At 30.9% G+C, this 22388-nt stretch overlaps 1 protein-coding gene across 2 annotated transcripts in view; it reads right to left on the reverse strand.

Annotated features, from left to right (window-relative positions):
• The window catches only part of LOC126748840 (fibroblast growth factor receptor homolog 1-like), a 121785-nt gene extending 100513 nt beyond the window's left edge, over nucleotides 1–21272 (reverse strand). Inside the window, exon 1 of one of the 2 annotated variants that reach the window (XM_050458335.1) lies at nucleotides 20964–21272. The gene's annotated coding sequence lies outside the window, so the exon portion shown is untranslated. The remainder of the gene's footprint in view (nucleotides 1–20963) is intronic. The other variant, XM_050458336.1, reaches the window with a different exon arrangement.
• Nucleotides 21273–22388: the final 1116 nt, after the last annotated feature.

Genomic DNA, 22388 nt, shown 5'->3' on the forward strand with positions numbered 1-22388 from the left:
TCATACCAAATTTTCAAGATCTTAGGAATAATTATTCCCAAAAATTTCTAATATCTGACCTGTTGAATGTAAAAATTGGGAATACAAAACTATATTTCTATACTTTAAACTTGAATGATGCTTGTATAAATATTATTAATCAAATATCAATAGATAGCGACATATATGTTAGTCTTTTTAAAAAACAATGAGTTGTCCCAAAATGACCTAAAGTGAATTTTACCTTTCGAATTGAAATTAAGTAGGTGGTCTCAACTTTAAAATCTATTAAAAAAAATTGCCGAAAGAGCTATCCTTAACCAGCTCACCACATTCTGCAACAGACACGAAATAATCCCGGATGGTCAATTTGGCTTCAGATCAAAGCACTCCACCACCCATCAAACGACCCGGCTTGCCTTCCACATTCTCTCAGGAGCAAATCGTGGATTGCACACCGGGGCTGTTTTCCTGGACATAAGCAAGGCTTTCGACAAGATGTGGCACGACGGTTTATTGCATAAACTAGTCGATGCCCGTTTTCCCGACTGCCTTGTAAAACTTGTCCACTCCTTCCTGACCAACCGATCCTTTCGTGTTTTTGCTGACGGTTTTGTATCCACTCCCCATCCAATAAGAGCAGGTGTTCCCCAAGGTTCCCCCCTGTCCCCCCTGCTATTTAATGTTTTTATGCGCGATCTACCTCCGTCCCCACACAATACAATACTCCAATACGCGGACGACACCGCAATACTCACCACCTCTTTTCCAAAAGGAAAAGAGCACCCGCTGGCCATCTGAAATGGGGAACCACTAATCTCGGCTGGTTTGTCCAGGCCCGTTATCTAGGTATAATCTTCGATCGGAAGCTGACCTGGGAAAAACACGCCAAGGCCCAAGCTGGCAAGGCCAAAGGCCAGCTGTCGACCCTCTACTCCCTCCTCCATTCCAGAAATAAATTGTCACTTAAGACCAAGATCCGGATCTACCAAACATACATCCGTCCAATCATAACCTACGCCTCCCCCACCTGGGCAGACATCCAGCCCTGCCACGTGCAGAGGCTCCAAGCAGTGGAAAACAGGGCTTTCCGGATTATGTCAGGCGCACCATGGTACGTGCGCAACACCACTATACTGCAAGATCTCCAAGCTCAACCCTTGGCAGACCACCTGACGAAACTAAAGGACAAGTACCTGACCACTGCTCTGGAGCACCGCAACCCCCTGATCCGGATCACTCATTCCACCCGAGCTCCCCCCAACGCCCCGTACCAGCTCCCCGGCGACACACTAAGACGTGATTGACCTCCTGCCCCGACCAACCCTCCGCCCCCGTCCAGGTCAGCAAACCCCCCCCCCCCACACCAGGTTTGTCAGCCCAGGACCCACGAAATGCGGCAGCCAGTATTAATATTAGTATTGTGTTTTGTACATATTATAAGTATTAGTTTTAATCTAGTAAAATAAACGTGAGTTTCAAAGAGAAAAAAAACTCTCTTGAGGAGTTGTAGGTATAAAGGTGAATTTGATTATTAAATGTCCCCCTCGTAAATAAAATCGACGGGTTCAAACGTTTTTTAAAAAAGCTAATAGACTGCCCGTTATTGCTTCTGTTTCATTTTCGATAAGCCACCCTGTATTATTATATTGTTATTATTATCTATTTTAAGTTCTAAGTCTAAGGTTTTATTTATTATATTTTGTTTTGATCATTTATACGACATTATCGTTAAATAATTAAATTCAAAATCTTCTTTCTTTTCAATTTAATTTTAAGCATCTTGTATGCGCCAACAATTTAGTTATTAAATTGAAATTTAAGGAGTTAAACTTGTTATAAAATATCTTTTTATTGAAGAAAAAGAACCACTTGTTTTTTAATATTTTATTTAAAAGACCATCTAATTATTGAAATTAAAAAAAAATATAGATTTTTTTTCATTTAAAAAGCTTACAAAACAGAAAGCAACAAATGTGAAATAGTATTAGTTAGTAATTGATTTGTTAAGCAACTTTTAAGCAAGGGGATAAATAAAACTATTTAATTATTCTTAATATCCTGGCATTTTAGATGTTTTTGTTAAGGCATGATGATTAATTATTATATTTTTAATGTAATAGTTAAATGTTTCTCTATAGAAAACATTTCTACTAATTTTTAAATATACATCAGAATAATTATAAGATCATATTATTAGGTACCAAAGAATGCGAGTATGGAGAAAATCGATTGCAAGTTAATTTTATTCAAAAGCTAATGTAAAGAATATAGTTTTTTTTTCAAATTATTACAACCAACATATGTAGCAGATCTATTAAACATCAACCAAAATGTTTGTTCCTTCCAAGGCATCACCGGATATCATTTAAAAAGCTTTTCGAACACCCTAGCTAATTAGCATGCAACCGTTCTCTACTCGTAAACTAAGTCTACTTAGTATGCTCTCAAGATTTTGTTGTATACTTTGGGAATGCAAAGTGTACATTTACAACCTGCACAAATACGCTCTTTGAAATTACATTCACGCGCGGAGGCTATCATGGGTATTGAATGTCCGGTATACATTCATTTCAAATAACCAACTATATTTTAGCTTATTCGATTCAAAAAGTATTCATTAGTTTATAATATATACTCGCTAAATTGTATTTTCAAATTAAATCAAATTTGAAAATAAATAAAGTCAAATTTTACAAAGTCGATATTCTAATATCTCAATATCAAAAACATTATTAAAAGATTGATAGACTAAAAATTTGAATGGGAATGGAAGTCAAGTGATACCCCTTTTTAAAGATTCTTTCATCCTTATTAAGACGTAAATAAAATGATAAAAAATTAATATATGTTTATTTGCCAAAAGACACACCAAAAATACAAAAATACAACACGCACTCATCTGCAGCTTTGTGGTCGAAAATTTTGTCATAATAGAAAGGTAACAAAATAATTTTTATTTAACTAAAATATAGTACAGTCGTGCTGTCATTAGAAATGTTCGAATTGATGCAAAAATTAGATAGAGGATGAAATTTGGACAATAAGTTATATGCGAAAAGAAAAACCTAATTGAGTAGCAAGCATTTCTCCTATGCCACAAAAAAAGTTGTACTTACAAACATATTCTGAATTTTCTTTTTTCTTGTCTATTTTTTTGCCCATCTAACTAGCTATAATATTAAGTAGTCTGAAAGTATGTACAATAAGCGTTTGTCAACATTTTAAAAAGGATATTTGTTGTTTTTGTTTAATTCAAGAGCAAACTATTTTAAATTAAAAAAAATAAACGAGTTTCTTTCATTAAAAGATCTATAATTTAATTTAGTAACTAAAACTCGGCTCTTCTTTAAGACCGAAATTTTTTTATTGCATTGAGACATTTAATGGTTAATACTAAATATTTTTACAATAATATTGAAAAATACGTAAAAAACGCAAATCAAATTAGCTAAAAATTGAAACAAGCTTAAAAATCCAGAATCTATGGTAGATGGTAGACAAAGTTGTACAAGTTTAGCAGTTAGCAGTTTTAGATGGTATGGTGATCAATCATCTGGACTTCAGATAATAATGACGGAAGATCATAATGACCAATGACCGCCATCTGCAATTTTTTGCAAATGAATGATTGGCGATCCTCAATTTATTTGTAATGTTCGAGTTTTTTACAAATCATCCTTTTCGGTGGTACTATAAATCAACTAATTATTGATATTGGTTATATTTCAAATCTAGACTATTTAGGGAAGTAGATATCAACCAGTCTCCCAACAAATTAAATGTGTGGGTAAGAATTTAATTATTTTTTGTTCCCGTATTAATTAATTTTCGTAAGACTAGTTTTGGTCAAAAATTATGTCGAAGATGAATTGAAAAAATATGATAAATTAAATGCCCTGCCAGATCTTCTGATCTATTGCCACTTGATTTTTTGCTTGTGGACGCAATAAACATATTAATATATCCCATTAGTTTTGCATTTATATTTCTTCAGAACTTTTGAGCTAACTTTAACTCTCGTTTACAATCAATTTTATTTTTTTTTACAACCATTGCTAGATTAATGAATGCCCTTTAAAATAATGTATCACACCGTGGGGTAGCCATTTGACATACCAAAGTTTGGCGTAATTAAAATATTCATTATTTCTAGACATTTTCGCTAACTATTTGCTTACACATTTACCGATTTCATTTTTTTGGGACCGTTGAATAGAGAATATTACGCTGCTTACTATAATGTATCACACGATGGGGGTTCCCATTTGACATATTAAAGTGAGGTTAGCTGGAGGTGAGGAAGTGATTAACAGAACTTCAGTAAATACATAATTAAACGTCCCCCTGTATATCTAATTTGATGTAGTTCTGAAATAGATTTTTTGCGAATTAACATAAACATACCAAAAAATGTAGCCACTTATTTTAAACAACTACAAAACATTTCTTAAACTAGTGTAATTCTCAGATTTTGTCCTATTGAATAATGATCCATTAACATTAATATATGTTTATTTAAGTGCATGTAGCTTGAAAAAGAAATTATTTTAGTCCATATTATTATAGAAACCAATCTTAGCCTTTTGGATTTACCAAATTTGAATACAATTTTTCTTAAATTAAAATGTGTTATTTAATTTGAATATTTAACTACAAATTCAGAAAACATTTATTTGGTGAAGAAAAAAAACAAAATGTTAATTACTAAGTTTAATTAAAATGTTAATTTCCTAGCAAATACATCTCTATTTTAACAGAACCGATACATAGGCCCACGTTGAATAAAAAGGACTTATGTTATGCAGCCTTAAAAAATATACCGACATATTTTAATTGGAACATAAACAATATCCTAAAATATTCCCTTTTTTCCAATTAAAAAAAATGCCATGTGAATGCTAAAAGCAAGGGGATGCAACGAACAGAAGAGAAGGTGCAGAAAGAAGCGAAAAACTAATGTCAGTTACATAAAAAATATATAATATTACTTCAAGATATACGATTCAACTTAAATTAACATTAAATTAAATTTACATTACCCACTACCATCAACAAAACAGCAATATCAACAATGCACAACAAAAATTGTACTAATGTTAATATTGTAATACTAATACACTTATATCAAAGAACAATGAATGATTCCATATTTAAAACAAAGTAACAAAGTTGGTCTACTCTATTAGCAATATTAAAAGATCTAGTATTGTGGAAGTGATCATAAATTTTTAATAGCTCTTTTAGATTACGGGGTGGTTATACCCACTCTTGATTATGGGGTGAATGAAATAGTATAAATGATATTTTCGCCTATTTTCGATATTTAGATAAAAGTGAAGATTAAGAAAAAGAGTTATAATTAGACTAATAAGAAACTGTACTAGTAATTGCATTATTATAAACTACATCGCAATACTCAAACAAAGATAGTATTAATAAAAGTATTACATAAGAAGTTTTGAGTGCAATGTGACGCTTTAGATTATGCAGACCCCTTAAAGCATATAAGCAATGCTCAATTTTTTATTCATATGGGCTAAAAAGCTTAAGCTGTTATCAACAATTAATCCTAACTGACTGGTATATTTATATTTTCGATTTTTAGAGTATTCCTTGCTACTTCGAGTTGAATTTTATTGGATCCTATAAAAAGAGCACATAATTTATTATATATTATTGTATTTTACAGCTAATATTGTAAATGATCTGAATTCGATGATGCCTCTTCATGGGCTAAGAAGGTGTCATATTTGATAAATTAATATAAACTAAAAATATTGATTTTATGTTTTATTGTCTTTATAATATTATCTGCTTTGTGTGCAGATATGGTTTATTGTCTACGTATAAAAAGAAGTAGAATATGCCTAGCTTAGAAACCAGAGGTCATGTCATAGTTGAAGAGTTGAGTAGTCTTTATCGTAGGAACAATCCATATTTTGCAAAATACCCATATATGAGAAAACAGTCCACCCAACATAGATCCGTTAGTGCATACAATTTATAATACAAATCTACGCAGGATGCAATTAAACTTTTAACATCACAAATATCTAATGCACAAAATAATAGTGAAGCTTGCTTGTGCCTGTTCGTGGATCTTTCTAAGGCTTTTGATACTGTCTGTCATGAGATACTCTTAAAAAAACTACACAGCTGTGGACGCCGAGGCAAAGTTTTCGATTTGCTTAAAAGCTACCTTACAAATAGAACGCAGCGTGTTGACTTTAATGGAACCATAAGCAGTGAAAGAGATGTTAGGTATGGAGTACTCCAGGGAACTGTGTTGGGTCCTTTAGTTTTTACGGTTTATGTAAACGACATGTTTAAGCTTAAACTAAATGGAATGCTGGTTAGTTTTGCAGATGTCACCGTTTTACTCTGTAAATCAAAGTCTTGGCAAATTATAACAACCCAAATTAAAAAAGACTTTGTGGAACTAAAAAACTGGTTTCAACACAATAAATTAACTTATATACAAATATAAGTTAATTTATTGTGTTGAAACCAGTTTTAAATTAGTTTTTTGTATATTTATTTATAAATATACAAAAAACTAACTACATGTCTTTTGCAACTTACAGAAGTTCCCTTTAAAGGCTTGGCAACATTAAGATTGAGAATTGTGAAATACCCAAAGCAACATCTTTTAAATATCTCGGTATTAAAATTGACAATTTGTTGAAATGGAACCTTCATGTCGATGAAATGGTTCAGAAGTTAAGGGGACTTCTCTCAAAATTTATATACCTTCGAGACTTTTTGACTACCGAACATCTAAAAATTGTATATATGTCTCTTATACAAAGTGATTTAGTTTATGGTATTTTGGGATAGGGAAGCGTTTCTGAAACACATATACAAAAATTAAAATCAATTCAAAAATGGTTTTTAAAAATCATTTTTGGCATTTGGATAACCTCTTTTCTGAAAGTAAGATATTAGATTTGCGTCAACGTTATTGTTTAGAAATCCTTAAATATATAAATAAAAACAAGATAGAGTTAAATATCAAGCAAAATTCATCTACTAGACAAAACAACTTGGCATATCCAACCACGATTTGTAAAACTCATGGACAGAGGAGCTTAAAATATTTTGCTCCGAGATTGTATAACATGCTCCCAAATGATATAAGGATGGTTAAAGGCTTTAACTCTTTTAAACGCAAAGCCAAAAACTGGATATTTTTGAAGGGTAGAGAAGTTTTTAATGATTTAATAAATCTTAAATACATCCAATAGATGCTTTTTGTTTCAGGGTGTTTTGAAATATCAACTTACGGGTTTATATTGTTTTGAGTGTACCCTGAAACGACCTTTCTAACCCGGTTATAGTCTGTTTACCCAATAAAGACATAATTACCTAAATTCGACATTTACCCGATTATGTAACAAATCACGAACAAGTTATTATAGTGTGCTTCAGTGATATTTCTAAACGTTTATATTTTTTTATTTATGGTATTGGTTAATAAGTGTATTATGTATATTGTTTAATAAACGTTATTATTAATATAGGGTTGACCGAATTGACCCTGTTAAATTTTTTTGGAAAATTGATTGTAAAGTGATTTAAATCAAATAATGTGCTTTAAGACACAAACAAAAAATGACAAGGCTTTATAAAAGCACGTATTAATGAACTAAGCTACGATGCTCTGAAACTATCATGTCCTTCATAACGCTGTTTGTAGCTCTACAGATTGTTTCCAAATATTTATCAATACAAAATCTAGCTTTTAAATTAATAACTTATTTTATAATTAGCCGTATATTATCCTTTATTGGAAAAAAAACTAGTTATCTTCTATTCATCTCTTAGGAATTTCGATCTCAGTACATACTAGGCTTGAAATTTTATAATAATTTATGTATTTTGTATTTATTTTAAATGGATACTTTTAATTTATACAAATTTTATTACTTTGATATGGTGAAGGTATTTTAATAACAAATATAATATCTAAAAATAGTCAAACGAAAAAAGCGAAGAGATGGAGTTCTAGCTCCGTACCGAAGTACTTGAACTTCCTATTTGGAAATTTTAACTTATTCCGGGCTTAATATAATTTTTACTAATTCAAAACTTATGACTCTTAATTTAATTCTTAAGTATATGATTAATCCACAATTCATAAGGTTATCCAATATCATAATGATAAATGTTTTGATGGTATTTTTTTTATTTGTATTGCTATTTTTAGTTGTGTGTATTATTTATATGATCGCCAAATAAACTAAAAATCCAAAATTATTTGTATAATATTTTGTCACAAAAAAAGATATACCTCGTGATCAGCTGTTTTGGCTGTACAGAGAACGGCACTTGCGCAATTTCGTCTTTTTCATAATTACCTATGAATTAAGAAAGGTTGTGTGAGCCCGGCAATATTTTAGTGATACTACAGTATAAAAATAGCATATTAAAATCACGAGATCGTTTTACCACTAACCAAAACTCTTTAGTTTACTCGACACGTGTTTCGCTAATGATGTTAGCATCTTCTGGAGAAGACTAAGACTATATCGTGATTTCAATGTCACACCAAAGGTACCAACCGTAGAACCAAATAGCATATTGTATGGCTTCGCATCTGCGACTACAAAAGGAATTTGGACAAAAATTTTCGGCAAAAGAGGAAGTGAGCTGGGCGGGAAGTAATAAAAGATTATAGAAAAAAAATTGAGGATTATAACATCATCATTTTTAAATTATTTTTGTAGTTGATAATTATATTTTCTTACTACTTGATGTAATTTAAAATTAACATTTTTCCAAAAATCTTATCGGTTAAACTGGCAATGTCTGCAAGAAGCGTGTCAATGGGATCTAATGGCACCTAACTGGTAAAAATATTGACCAATAATGAAGTGTTCTGGGGTGTTCCTTTTTGTTCAGTATTCTATTAAGTTTTCATGTTTAGTATTCTATGATCATGATTATATAAAATTGCACATGCTACTGAGCATTTTACGAAAGAAATCAGCCATGTTTTATTTACAACTGCGTCCATCTTATGGATTCCCCATAGCCGCTGCTGCAGATTGCTTTGCCAGACAATGGATAAAAGTATTCTTATAAAAAACTTATTTCTAATAATAGTATGTTTTGTGAGTTTGTAGTCTAACATGTTTACTAGAACGATAATCTAACAAAACATTTACGGCTATATTGTACTAAAATGCGTCGCAAGTAAATCTAGTTAACATCTATAAAATAAAAAGATAAGGTCCCTAATAAGAGTAATTTGAAACAGTTGATGCTAAACGACAATCATAAAATTACTTTCCAGGCAATAATGTACTTACTAAATTGAGTACTTATGTTTTTTACAAGACTGCGCGACAATTTAAATATTTTTTAGGCATTTGAAATAAGAATTCTATATAAAGAAATGCCTGGAATGGCTATAATTAAAGGGCTTACTAAACTATTTCTTTATATGTTTTAACTATAACAGTTCTTATTGTTTTAAATTATTTTAATTGTACACTATTTATGGTATATCATTGGATTTTACTTGATTTTAATTATACAGGGTGTCCCAGCGAAAATGAAACAGAGCTATTTTCGGTATGAAAAAAAAATTTTTTTTCAAAACTCTCGGACACGTCGATTTTATTTTTGAGGGGGACAACTTTTCATTACCAAGGCACCCTCATACCAGCAACCCCCTTCGAGGGGGTGAAATCACCCTTAAAATCCTAAATGGAAAGAGGGGTCGTATGATACCTTATTTTAAAGGCCTTTTAATTCTGAATATAACTGCCAAATTTGAAGTGGCTAAAATTATTTCTCTGGATAAAACAGCTTGTCAAAATTGCGGAAACAGCGAAAATGAAAAAGGTATTATGGACTCTTTTTTGGATAATATTTTTAAAAGATCAAGGAAATCCTATTTTCGAAGTGTTACTTATTAATTAAGAGGCCACCTAATACCTGGAATCCTTTACGAGGGGTTGAAAGCACCCCTTAAATCTTAAACAGAAAGAGGGATCGTGTTATACCTTATGTTGAAAGCGTTTTCACTTTAAATTTAAATGGTCACTTCTGAGTGACTGATGGATTTCTTCTGGATATGAAAGCCAAATAAAATTCTGGAAAAAATGCTTTAAATAAACCTTTATGCCTGAAACCATTTCTTACAATTTTTTTTATTGGATCATTAAAACATGATTAAAAATTTATTAGTATTGTTAATATTATTGTTATTAGACCTTATCAGCATATCATAAATAAAAACAAAATACCAAATAAAATGCAAACACAAGTATCTGAAGAATTTATTTAGCTTGCTAAATATCATTGGTACTTTTTTCATAAAGCAGCATTTATTTAAATAGTTTTAAATTATTACCCAGTCTTTTACGTGTTGAAACACTGTTAGCAATGGTTTATTTTACTGCAGAGAGGGTTGAGATGATAGAGTTTTTCTTTCGGCATAACAATTGTGCCAATAGAACGGTACAAAAATTTAATGACCTTCATCCAGAAAAACGAGGCAACAGAAAATACGTTCTAGAAATAGTTGCTAAATTTAGGGAATCTGGCAGTGTCTTAAATAAAAAGCGTGAGGTTCAAAATGCTGTTGTTGTCAATGAAGCAATACAAATAACTGTCCTAGGTCAACTTCATGCCGAGCCAGGAATAAGTGTCAGAAAATTGGCGACGAGTACAGGAGTAAGCAAAAGTAGTGTTCATAGGATACTTAAGCATAATAAATTCCATGCTTACAAAAATCATCTGGTGCAAGAACTGAATGAGGACGATTTTGACAGACGAGTGCAATTTTGTGAATCGCTTAGTGATATGATAATTGTTAATCTGCGTCTTATTTACAACATTTGCTTTTCAGATGAATGTACTTTTTTTCTTAATGGCAACGTAAATCGTCATAACTGCCGCTACTGGTCAAATGCAAATCCGGGCCAGTTTCGTGAAGTTCATACCCAGTTCCCTGAGAAGTTAAATGTTTGGGCGGGAATCTTGGGCGGCTCCATTGTTGGTCCGTTTTTTCTGCCCGGAAATTTGAATGGAGAAATGTACCGAGATTTCTTGGAAAATGCCGTATATCCAAGAATAGTAGAAATAATGGAAGGCGGAAATCATTCTGATGATGATCAAGTCGTTTTCCAACAAGACGGAGCGCCTCCACATTATGCTGCTGGTGTGAGGCAATATCTTGATGAGATATTTCCTGATCGTTGGATTGGAAGGAGAGTACCTTTATTGGAATGGCCAGCTAGGTCACCCGACTTAACCCCATTAGATTTTTTTTTATGGGGGCATTTAAAAACAAAAGTTTACGCTACCCAACCAGACACCCTAGAAGACTTACGCCAGAGAATTATAAATGAGTGTCAGATGATAACACCTGAAGTTCTACAAAACGTCAGGCATCGTTTTGAGCAAAACCTGTATTCCTGCATGGAAGTAGACGGGGCACAATTTGCAATATTTAATAAATTGACGTAATTTAAATAAACTTGTCTTATGTAAAAGACACAAAAGGAAAAGGGTAGGTATTTCTTATCTCTCCACTTTTACTGGCAGTAAAGATTGTATTTCTTGCTATTTTTATATCCACAAGATATCCATCAGTCACTGAGAAGTCACCATTTAAATTCAGAGTAAAAAGGCCTTCAAAATAAGGAATGACACGACCCCTTTTTCTATTTAAGATTTAAGGGGTGCTTTCAACCCCTCGTAAAGGGTTCCAGGTATTAGGGTGGCCTCTTAAATAATAAGTGACCCCTTTGAAATTAGGACTTCCTTATTCTTTTAAAAATATTATCCAAAACAGAGTTCAAAATACCTTTTTCATCTTCGCTGTTTCTACAATTTTGACAAGCTGTCATATCCGGATAAAAAATTTTAGCCACTTCAAGTTTGGCAGTTATATTCAAAATTAAAAGACCTTTAAAATAAGGTATCACACGACCCCTTTTTCTATTTAAGATTTTAGGGGTGATCCCACCCCCTCGAAGAGGGTTACTGGTATGAGGGTGCCTTGGTAAGGAAAAGTTGTCCCCCTCGAAAATAAAATCGACGTTTTAAAATCTTGTTTGAGATTTTTGTAAAAAAAATTTTTTTTCATACCAAAAATACCTCTGTTTCGTTTTCGCTGGGACACCCTGTATATTATATTATTGTAATTTTAGACTTAAAAAAACTCGTCAATATTTTGGTTGTACTAGTAGGTTTAAAAGAGAAAAAGAGAAATACATTTTGCTTTAAAATGTATTAGAAAATATATTTAAATGCAAGTTTACAAATTTAAATATTATTGAAGTTAACGCATCTTTAAAAGTATTACAAATTAGCGGCAAAGATTAAAGTTCTCAAAATCTGAACAAGATTTTTTTGATAAGCATCAAAACTACTTCACACATCAATGCAAAAGTTTAATCTCAGACGGAACTAATACGTTAACCCAACTAATTAAAATAAAAATTACCATTGCTTAAATATTTCTGAGAACTATAGAAAATTAATTTACCAAAATCTTTTAGGAAATAGTTGACACTTTAAGAAAAAACCCGGTATAAATTTTAATGATCGATAGTTAGATAAAAATGCATCCATTGGGCTCATATTAAATTTGTTGCGACTGAGAATTTGAAGCCCCAATTAATTTATCAGCATGACGTTAATTAACACCCTGTAAAGTTATTTACAATATGTGTTAATTATTACTATCTGCCTTTTTAACCTTATGACAATTATTATCTGGGGGTCATAATAATGTGCAAGGTACCGTAACTAACAAAATCTGAAAACAAAAAACATGAAATTTATTACGATTTTTTGTTATATTTTTTATACAAGAATATACAAAACTAAATTACCACTCAAATCCTATGCAATCCTATTGGCAATTAATAATAAAAATAGAATTGTAGAAAAAAAACGTAATAGTTATTTGAATATACGGAGAAAAATTATGTTATTTATTTTTACTTTTTAATATTGTTTCAATCCAAGTACTTTTTTAAGAAAATAAACAATGTTCATTTCAATATTATATTTTTGTTATATTTATATTATTATTACGTGTGCGGAAGTTATTGAATTCCATTCAGAAATAATTCACCTAAATAACAACATCTCTATAAGCATTTCCATAGGCATATCTGATGTGTTCCATTCTATTCTCCCGTATAGGAGGAAAGCCTTTTATATACACTTTCAGATTGCGTCTAAAAAGAAATCAATAGATATTAAATCAGAACAGCACTCCACTTATTAACCTTTTACTGTCTTAATATTATTATTTGATAATTTTAAAATATTAAATCTTTTAATCGAGGATACTCGTACGTATAATTTATATAAATATATGTGTCATTATTGTTTGATAACAATTTATGTGTATGATTACTGTAAATGGCCAACTTATTAAATGTGTTTAAATGTGAAAAACTAGTAATTTGGCAAAAAATCTTGGATATCAAATTGAAAATTGATAAGCATATTATCGATTATATCGATATTTATTCGCTGTATAAAGAAGGCCTTGTTTACGCTGAAGTTACTTTTCGGACAGAGAGAGGAAGCTCTTTAGTAAAAATACAAGTTTTATGAATATGATTTTATGCGCGCAATAAAGTGGTACAATGGCTGAAGCATAGGTAAGGATTCCTCGTAGCGTCTTCATGTCGTCTTTGATAAAATCATTTTTAAAAAATGCCCCGATACCTTATCCTCTAACAGGCTTTTTGAAGAACTGTTTTATGTTGTTATTATATTGAAAAAATTTGAATTGAAAATTATAAGCGTGTTGATAGTCGGTATGAAAATAATCACACTCAGACAATCCTGGTATGTATACTAAAACTCTAAAATTTTTCTTGCTAACTATTTGAGATATATTTTTAAATTATTTTATAATTACCTTAATTTGATTTATATGATTATGCTAGAAAATAAGCCTAATCAGCTTCAACTTCGACATTTATAATGTACTTATAACAAATTTTAATAAGGACATCTTTATTTATTTTATTATAATTAATTTATTAACGGCTTGTTGTTCTGCCACAGTTTTGATATAAAAGAGGGGCATCTGAAACTCAAATTGCAACCTCTAAAGAAGTTAGTGAGAGCTTGCTTTGCTGATTTTTACATTTTGCAGGCCAGCATGGCCGAATGGGAATTCGAAAAGCTGCATTATGTCGATGTATGTACATAGCGACTGAGCGTAAGTGGGGCAAGCTGATAGGAAGTGGGTTATCGTTTCAGGCTCTACGGGAGGTATTCTCAATATTTTATTGGAAAATACGATTTCTGTAGACCAGCGTGTTGACGTCATTATCCTGACAAGCCAACACAAATCCTTCTGTTTAGGACTTAAATCCTAAAGACTTTAGGACGGTGAAAGTATATTTAAGGGACAGATTATTGTCCCGCGCGTGTAGAGTGCATATTATTATGATTATTATTTCCTTTTTTTAGCTCACTCTTTGCTTGCTTTCTGCATTTATAAGTATAAATTGATGCTTAAGTCCAAAAGTTCAATAATATTTTTTAGTTTTATAGGAATTTCACCACTAGCCCCAACAATTATTGAGACAACAGTTAGTCGCTCTGCTTTCCACATTCTCTTAATCTCTACAGCCAAGGGAAGTCCTTATTATTTTTTTTAGCATACGTTTTATTTATGTTGTATCCTAAAGGGACCGCTATATCTATAAAGTTCAATTGTCAGATATATTATTTGGGATTGGTTTATCTGTAATTATCTTTCAGTTGCAATAAATACAGCAATCATTGCTTTCTTGGACTGGTGTTGGTTCTTAAAAGTAGTACGAGTCTTTCAATTTCAGTTAATTTCAGATGCAAGGTATTTTTTGCAAAGTATTATTATGCCTTTTCGGATATTGTTTTGGTGCAAGTACAGAATATCCAGCCATTATGTTTTCATGACTTTCGTCTGTATGCTTGCATATTCGGCACTGGTTTGGGACAAGGTTTCTCTTAATATCCGTTTTCGCTGCTGTATCTATTGATCTATGTATGAAACTATGTATAAAACTTTTCTATATATAAACTATGTATTAAACTATCTATGAAACTTTTCGATAGAGCTCTGAGGATGATGGCAGTGGTGTCTGCGAAACTGTTGTCTTGTTTGTCTATCTAAGTCTTCTAATCCTTGGTGGTTCATTTACGAATACCAAAGGTGCATGACAACACGGAAGTAGCATGCGCAGTTACGGTTTGGATGTATTGCTAGATGACAGCTCGGTTTTAAGTATAGCTCTCGCTCTAGAAAAATAGGTTTTTCTGTTTTTTTTTTGGTTGTTTTTTGCGCTATTCCCCTTAATTACAGGTATCCCAACTACTTAGATAGATTAATTCATTGTCCATCCCCGTGATTCCTCTGCCAATAATTTATTTCAAATCCTGGGTTATTTTGTGCTAAACTTCCTTACATTTTCTAAGAGTTTGTTTAGGTCTTCTTTACTTTCTGCATAGGACTTCAAATCGTCCATATACTATAAATTATTAAGTTTTGCGCCTCAGGGATCAAGTGTGTATTCTACGTTTAAGATATTCAGTAAGAAAGTTAACGGTTTTAAGGCCAGGCAGAACCTCAAGGTATTTCCCTGGAAAATTTCGTGTTCTATGTTTATTTTGCCTACGTTAATTGGCTTTTCAGCGGTATTAAGTTGCAGTGTAGAACACCACTTGGTCAATGCATGACTAAGGAATTTAATGATATGTTCTCCAAAAATACCTTACTTCTACAAGTCACGTGTATGCTATCAAAATGCTTTTGGTTTGGATCAATATATGCGACGTGTAACGGTCTTTTTTCGTTTTTAGCATCTTCCGTTATTATCTGATCTATGGCTTATTGTTCTTTACATCCTTTAGACTCTTTGCGACATTCTCTTTATGTTCTTCGTCTAGCAAGTCGTTATCTAGTAGATAAATGTACATTTTGTCCAAAATTATTGACGTAAGTATTTCATAAAGGGTTGAAAGGCACGTTATCAGTCGGTAGCGAGTTACTACGGTTTCCACGGATTTGGGAAGCAGGTATATTACGCCCTCTATCATAAAAATAGAAACTTTCTTAGGTTCTTGTAGAAGGTTAAAGCATCCAACTAGATGTGGGTTGAGATATTTTTTTTAATCAATAGTTGCAAACTCTATCTGGACCTGGAGATTTCTAATTTGAGGAAGTGTTTTATTTTTAAATTTAATCTATTTCCCAAGCTGGTTGTATTGATTTCTTAGATTTTTGGGCGTTTTCCACAATTTTTTAACTATTTTGTTAAAAACAAGTGATAACAGCTGCATATACTATAGAATTTAGTTCTTCAAAATTGATCTCATTCGTTGTTTTTTTACAGATAATATCAGTTTTGGTAGTTGTGTTTTTTCTGCATTTCGTTGTGTTTCAGAAAATTTTGCTCATATTCTGCCTCAAGTTTAATATGTTTCCGGTTTTCGATATTCGGAATAGCAGTAACAGATTCAGTACCCTCTTCAACTATTAGAGATTCCAGTAAGATTATTAGCTCTTTCTCACAGTCGTATTAATTTCATTAGTTATATCTGCAGAGAGTCTGTTGTTTTTCCAAAAAATTATTTTTAGATTATAAAATATTATATATTAATAGATTTTATCAACATCGACTAAGAGTATAATCGACTAAGATCTACGGAGATATTTGTTACCCATAATCCGTTCCTGGAAAGCAAAATTAAGTTTAAGGGCTTATAACTCCGTAAGAAGGGGCTGTAGAGAAAAATTATTAAACATTTCTTTTTTTTTCTTGCAAGCTAGCCAAATGCAGAAGATTGCCCATTTATTCTGAAACAACCTGTATAGAATTTGTAAATTGATATATTGGTAGTTTTAACAAGTATAAATTTGTTTATCAATTTGTAGGGTATCTGTATTATTGCAAAAGATATAGATATTCGATTCTCCCACCAATATAGTTTTTTATGAACATGAACCTTTTACAAAAAACTACAAATCTTTGTCAAAGTCAAAAATAGCTTATTGCTATTTTAAATCTATATGGCTTAAGCATAAAGGTTTATAGATCCAATGATATTAGATAGGGTCATAAATTTAAAATAATTCCTAATATCGTTACAAAATATCAAACTACTAACATGGATATTAAAAACCATAAGATTCATTACACAGTGTCAAAAAAGTGGAGTATAATGCCTGTAGCTTTTTAATTACTTGGTATATGGAAAATTGTCTTAAACGAAAATAATTCTGCACATTTCTACCAGCATGAACTTTTTCTGTCATTTCTGCTTTGGTTGCCATGGAGACCAACTTTGGTTTTTTAATGGAACACCCCGCATGTAATTGAATATTTGGTTTACATATTCTAGTAGAAAAACTATATTTTTTTTGTGTTTAAAATGTTTACCAATCTTCAACTGTTTTTAATATAACAGAGAACTATGAGCATCCACAAGTCACTAATACTATCTAATACTTACCATTACCATTTAAGATATTTTTTTGACAGTAACTTAAAAGGTGTCAAATTTGAGTTGCTGATAATTTTCTGTTAAAGATTTTTAAATTATTTAGTCTGTATCTCTGAAAGAGTCAGAGCTAGAAAATAGGTAAACTTTTTAAATATCAAAAAAATCATAGTTTTACCTGTAAAATTCGAACATGCAATCATATGCAGGGTTTTCCATTTAAAAAAATAAATTTGGTCTCTGTGGCAACCAAATTAAAGAGAGCAGAAACAATTCATGTACATAGCTAGAAATGTCTAAAGTAACTTACTAAGTAAATTTTATTAAAGTCGGTTTTTTACTTACGATAGATTCACTATAAAACTTGTTGTTTCAAATAGGTACTTCTTTTTTTGTGTGTGATATAGAAGAAATTGGGCATATACTGTGTTTATCACTTACTAGAATACTATCACAAGCTGAAGAATTTTCTCTATTTGTTTTTTTTTATTTAAACAAATTTTAATAAATATCGCAGTATTAAAATAAACAGAGAATATTTAATACTTATTTTTTATTATTTACATGTTTTTTACAATTCCTTTTATTTCGGTTACCTAAATGTTTTTGACTTCATAATTTACAGTGGCGAATAAAAGTAGGGAAACATCTTATAAATCTTTAATATTGGTACATACCATTAATTTTTTTTTAAATTATTGATATTTTTATATTAAGACGAAAAGCAAAATAGTTTAGAGTAACAAAATAGTACAAAAATATTTTGTAAAAAAATGGTTACTCAAAAAAAATTTTAATGAAAAATATGCAAGTATAAACAAAAAACTATTATTCATTCAATATTTTTTTTATTTAGTTGACCATCCTTAGGCATCAATCACTGTCTGATATTAACTTTGATTCCCATTGATTCTATTAGCTACTTACAATAAACGACTGAAATGTTACTCGTTCTTTCTGCAAAACTAGCCATCCATCTTCTGGGTTTTTGATGTTTGTTTTCCAAATTTTATTTTCCAAATACTATTAAGGATTTTCTATAGGGCTCAAATTGGGTGATTGGTAAGGCCAATCAAATACTCGAATTTTTTCCTTTGAAAGCCATTTCTTAATTAGGAGATGTAGTTGAGATTATTATCCTGTTGGAAAGTCTATAATAATGGCGGATCTTCTTTATATGACAATTAATTATTTTACTTTTTTATATGACAAATTACTCTCCAATATAATAACGTACTTTTGAGCATCCATACGATCATCAATTCTGACTAGTGGACTAGTCCCATCGCTTAAAAACCCCCACACAATTAGATTTCCTCCATCATGTTTGACAGTTGAAATCAAATACTTTGATTAGGAGATCTTCTTGTAGAATATTTATTCTGTAGAATCACTGCCAAATAAATTGAAGTTTCTTTTATTATTATAGAGCACTGAATCCCACTGATTTTGTGTTCAGTCTTTGTGATCTTTAGCAAACTTTAATCTGGTCACTCTATGCCGTTTGATCAATAATAGTTTTTTAATAGCACGTGAAGATTTTTTACTATAAGACGACGTCTAACAGTCATGCCAAAGAGCTTTATATTTGGGTATTTCTACTTAAGTTCTTTATTAATATCAACGGCAGTTTTTTTTTTGGATCACTTCTGGATTTTAATAAAATTTTCACTTTAAAGTACAGGTTCTACAGTTTTTCATTGTAAATCTTACTTAATAATTTCATTTACTGTAGCCCTTTCTGATATCACGAGACACTTTCTAAAACTAGTTTTAATCTTCTCCCGAAGATGCTAACATCGTTAGTGAAACACGTGTTCGAGAATAAAATAAAAAGTTTCTCGTGATTTGAGTGTCACACCAAAGGTTCCAATCAGAAGACTGCCCCTATCTGATGTTAAGATGTTTAGAAATGTTAAGAAATTATTATTACTATTATTATTATTATTATTATTATTATTATTATTATTATTATTATTATTATTATTATTTTCTTAAAATGTTCACTTTGTACCTCAAAATCTAATGATTTTCGGATAGGGGTTTATTGCGCAAACTGGATTATTTTAAGGCCCTCTACAACCCCTCCAAGTTTGTCCCACTAATTATGAAACACCCTGTATAAGGTAAATGTAAGAAATAGTAAAAAAATACATGTTTCCATACTATTGTTCGCTACTGTATGTAAGAAATGTATCTAAAAAAGTGCAAAACTTAATATTTTTATATGCAAAAAAACTTTCATTTTTATTTCTATAAAGTGAGGTCAAACTTCAAACAGCACTCTTTATGAAAAGGTTTTAGGGAAATTTTATTTATTTTATCAAATTAGGAAATTACTTTTTGCTCACACCATTAAGGAGACAAGCCGCCACGTACATAACTAGAAATAGTGCCACATGAGCAGTATGAGCTTCTTCATTCAAGTGTACCTACTGTTCTAGTCTTCTTTACAACTCTTTACCATATAATAATGAAAATATTTCAAATTACAAGTTTAAAAAAAAACTTTCTATGCTTTATAGAAGTATCGTTTGATCATAAATCAAAGTTATTACAGTTCTTTTTTTCTTTCTTCATTGATTATAGAGTACTTAGAAATATTTAGTTACTTTCTTTCATTTAGGTGTAATATTAAGTTAAGTCCAATTTTTGTAATGGATTAAGATGTAACTTTTTATTTTTTTTCCATATCGTGTATACATTTGCATATCAGTGTCACATTTTTTTTTATTTTCTCTTTAGCGTTTATTTATATTGTATATAATTTCAGGTTGGGCCTAGACAGCTCCTTAGCTAAACTCTACTTCTGGTTGATTTACATCAAAACCATATTGTTAACAAATTTTTATTATAAATTTGACGTAAATAATAATTTAAACAACTTGAAATTTCAGCTTAGTAAAAGTTCAATCAAAGGCAAATCCAATTTGATTTTTGTCTACAATAAAAAATCTCTACAGTCTACACTAACAATTATATTTGACGTTTGCATGGGTAGCTAAATAAAAATCTACGTCATGGAAGTTAGCAACAGAATCAGAAAAGAAAGTAAAATTTTTACAGTCGCTCAGAGAAGTTCCGCCCGCAATATATTTTTTCATAACTTCCATGACGTTTTAATTTACCAAAGTACCTATATAATATTAGCAAAGAAAATGTATTTAATTGTAAATAAAACGTAATAGATTTTTTTTACAATTCTACCCCTAGGAAGGATTGACAAAAATTCTTATTTCTTTAAGATGGCAACCTAAAAATGTGAAATTAAATTGAACAATTAAACACTGCATAACTTTGAAGGCATGAATTTAGTTTAAATGCTCATTTATTACTATATTTAAAACAACAATATCTAAAAACTCGCGATCAAAAGTTCCAAAAGTATATATTTACTTACCCAAGCCAACAAAAATTACTTTTTTAAAGAATTTAGTGGTTATTTTAAAAGAGAATAATTAATAGCAATTAGATATCTAATAATATAAAAGTCGATTTTTTTTACTCACCCATAAAGTTTTTATTAAGCACAAAAAAACAGAGAGATACAACAATCGTAACTTATTTACACAACTTTTTTCCGTTCAATAGAAACACGATTTTCGGAGGATGCGGGCAAACTAGAAATATAATGAGCGAGCCAGATGACTGTGATTTAATGAGGGTGGACACCTTTTCAACCGGTATTTCCGTTTCTAACAGATAGGCAGAGAGTAGGAGTCGGGTACTACCCTGTCCGACCTTTTTAATTCTGAAACGAAGCGCTACTGACTTAACACAAACGGTTACTAGCAAAGCAAAAGCCAGGCAAAAGCGATTTCTGTGTGGAAGTTAAAATTTTCAACTGCCTGGCTATTTTTAGAGCCACTCTCGGAGGCGCATGATGCGGTCGACTCTGGTATGATGGTAGAGCATGAAAATAAATACATCAGAAAATTTTGTCCAGATGTTCAAGACGGTATGTTTAAAATTGCCTTTTCGAACGTGACCTTACATTTCACGAATATTAGATTTGCCTATTTAAAAATTACGAAAAATAGCGGTAGTCTGAGTGACTTTGAAAATTTGCAAAGCGGACTTTAAAAGAGTATAGATTTAAAAGTCCAAAACGAGGGTGGCCCAAAACGAGGACTATTCAGGGTAAAGTTAAAGAGACGTCTGAAAACCGATTTTTTTTAAAAATTTCCACATAGTATGTTGAGTGTAGCCAAAATATTGATAAAAAAGTGAGCATGGTTTTTAAAAAATACAAAACTTAATTATGAAGATTTTTCTACATCGGTAAAATACGTAATTATTACCAGCTTGCACAACGACGTTTTTTAGCTTTTGATTTTGCTATAATTAAAAAATATATATATTGGGGCAATTTTGAAACTTTTTGGGGGCTAAAATTGTAAATTTGTAGAATTTTTTATCGCTTTGTATCGCTATAATTACATATTTTGTCATTTGCACACACGAAAAAAAAACAAACAACCTTATTGCCAAAAATGGGAGAGGCTGCAGTATGTCCTCAGTAGTATTTTTTTGTTTTAGTTTTTTCATAATAGCATAATAAAGTTTGTTTTTACATTATTTTGTGAGCAAAAACACATTTATCAGGTGTTAAAAAATAAGTATTATTTATTTAAATTATTTTATATTTTGTGTGATTTAGTATACATTTAAAAAAACAAAGCATCACATAAGATATTTTATTATTAATTGATAAATAATAATGGTAAATGAGGTTTAATGTAAATTTACTTATAGCCAAAACAATAAACATTTTTATTAGTTAAACATATACAGTGCATCCGTAAAGTAGCGGATAAATTCAATAAAAATGAAATGGACCGTTTCTGAAAAAAATGCCTAAACCCGTCGATTTTAATATTGGGTTTAGGGTTTTTCTACATGGAAATTAAATATAGAAGGTGACTCAAAAAAAT

The sequence above is a fragment of the Anthonomus grandis genome, chromosome 22 (assembly GCF_022605725.1).
Source record: "Anthonomus grandis grandis chromosome 22, icAntGran1.3, whole genome shotgun sequence".
NCBI lineage: Eukaryota > Metazoa > Arthropoda > Insecta > Coleoptera > Curculionidae > Anthonomus > Anthonomus grandis.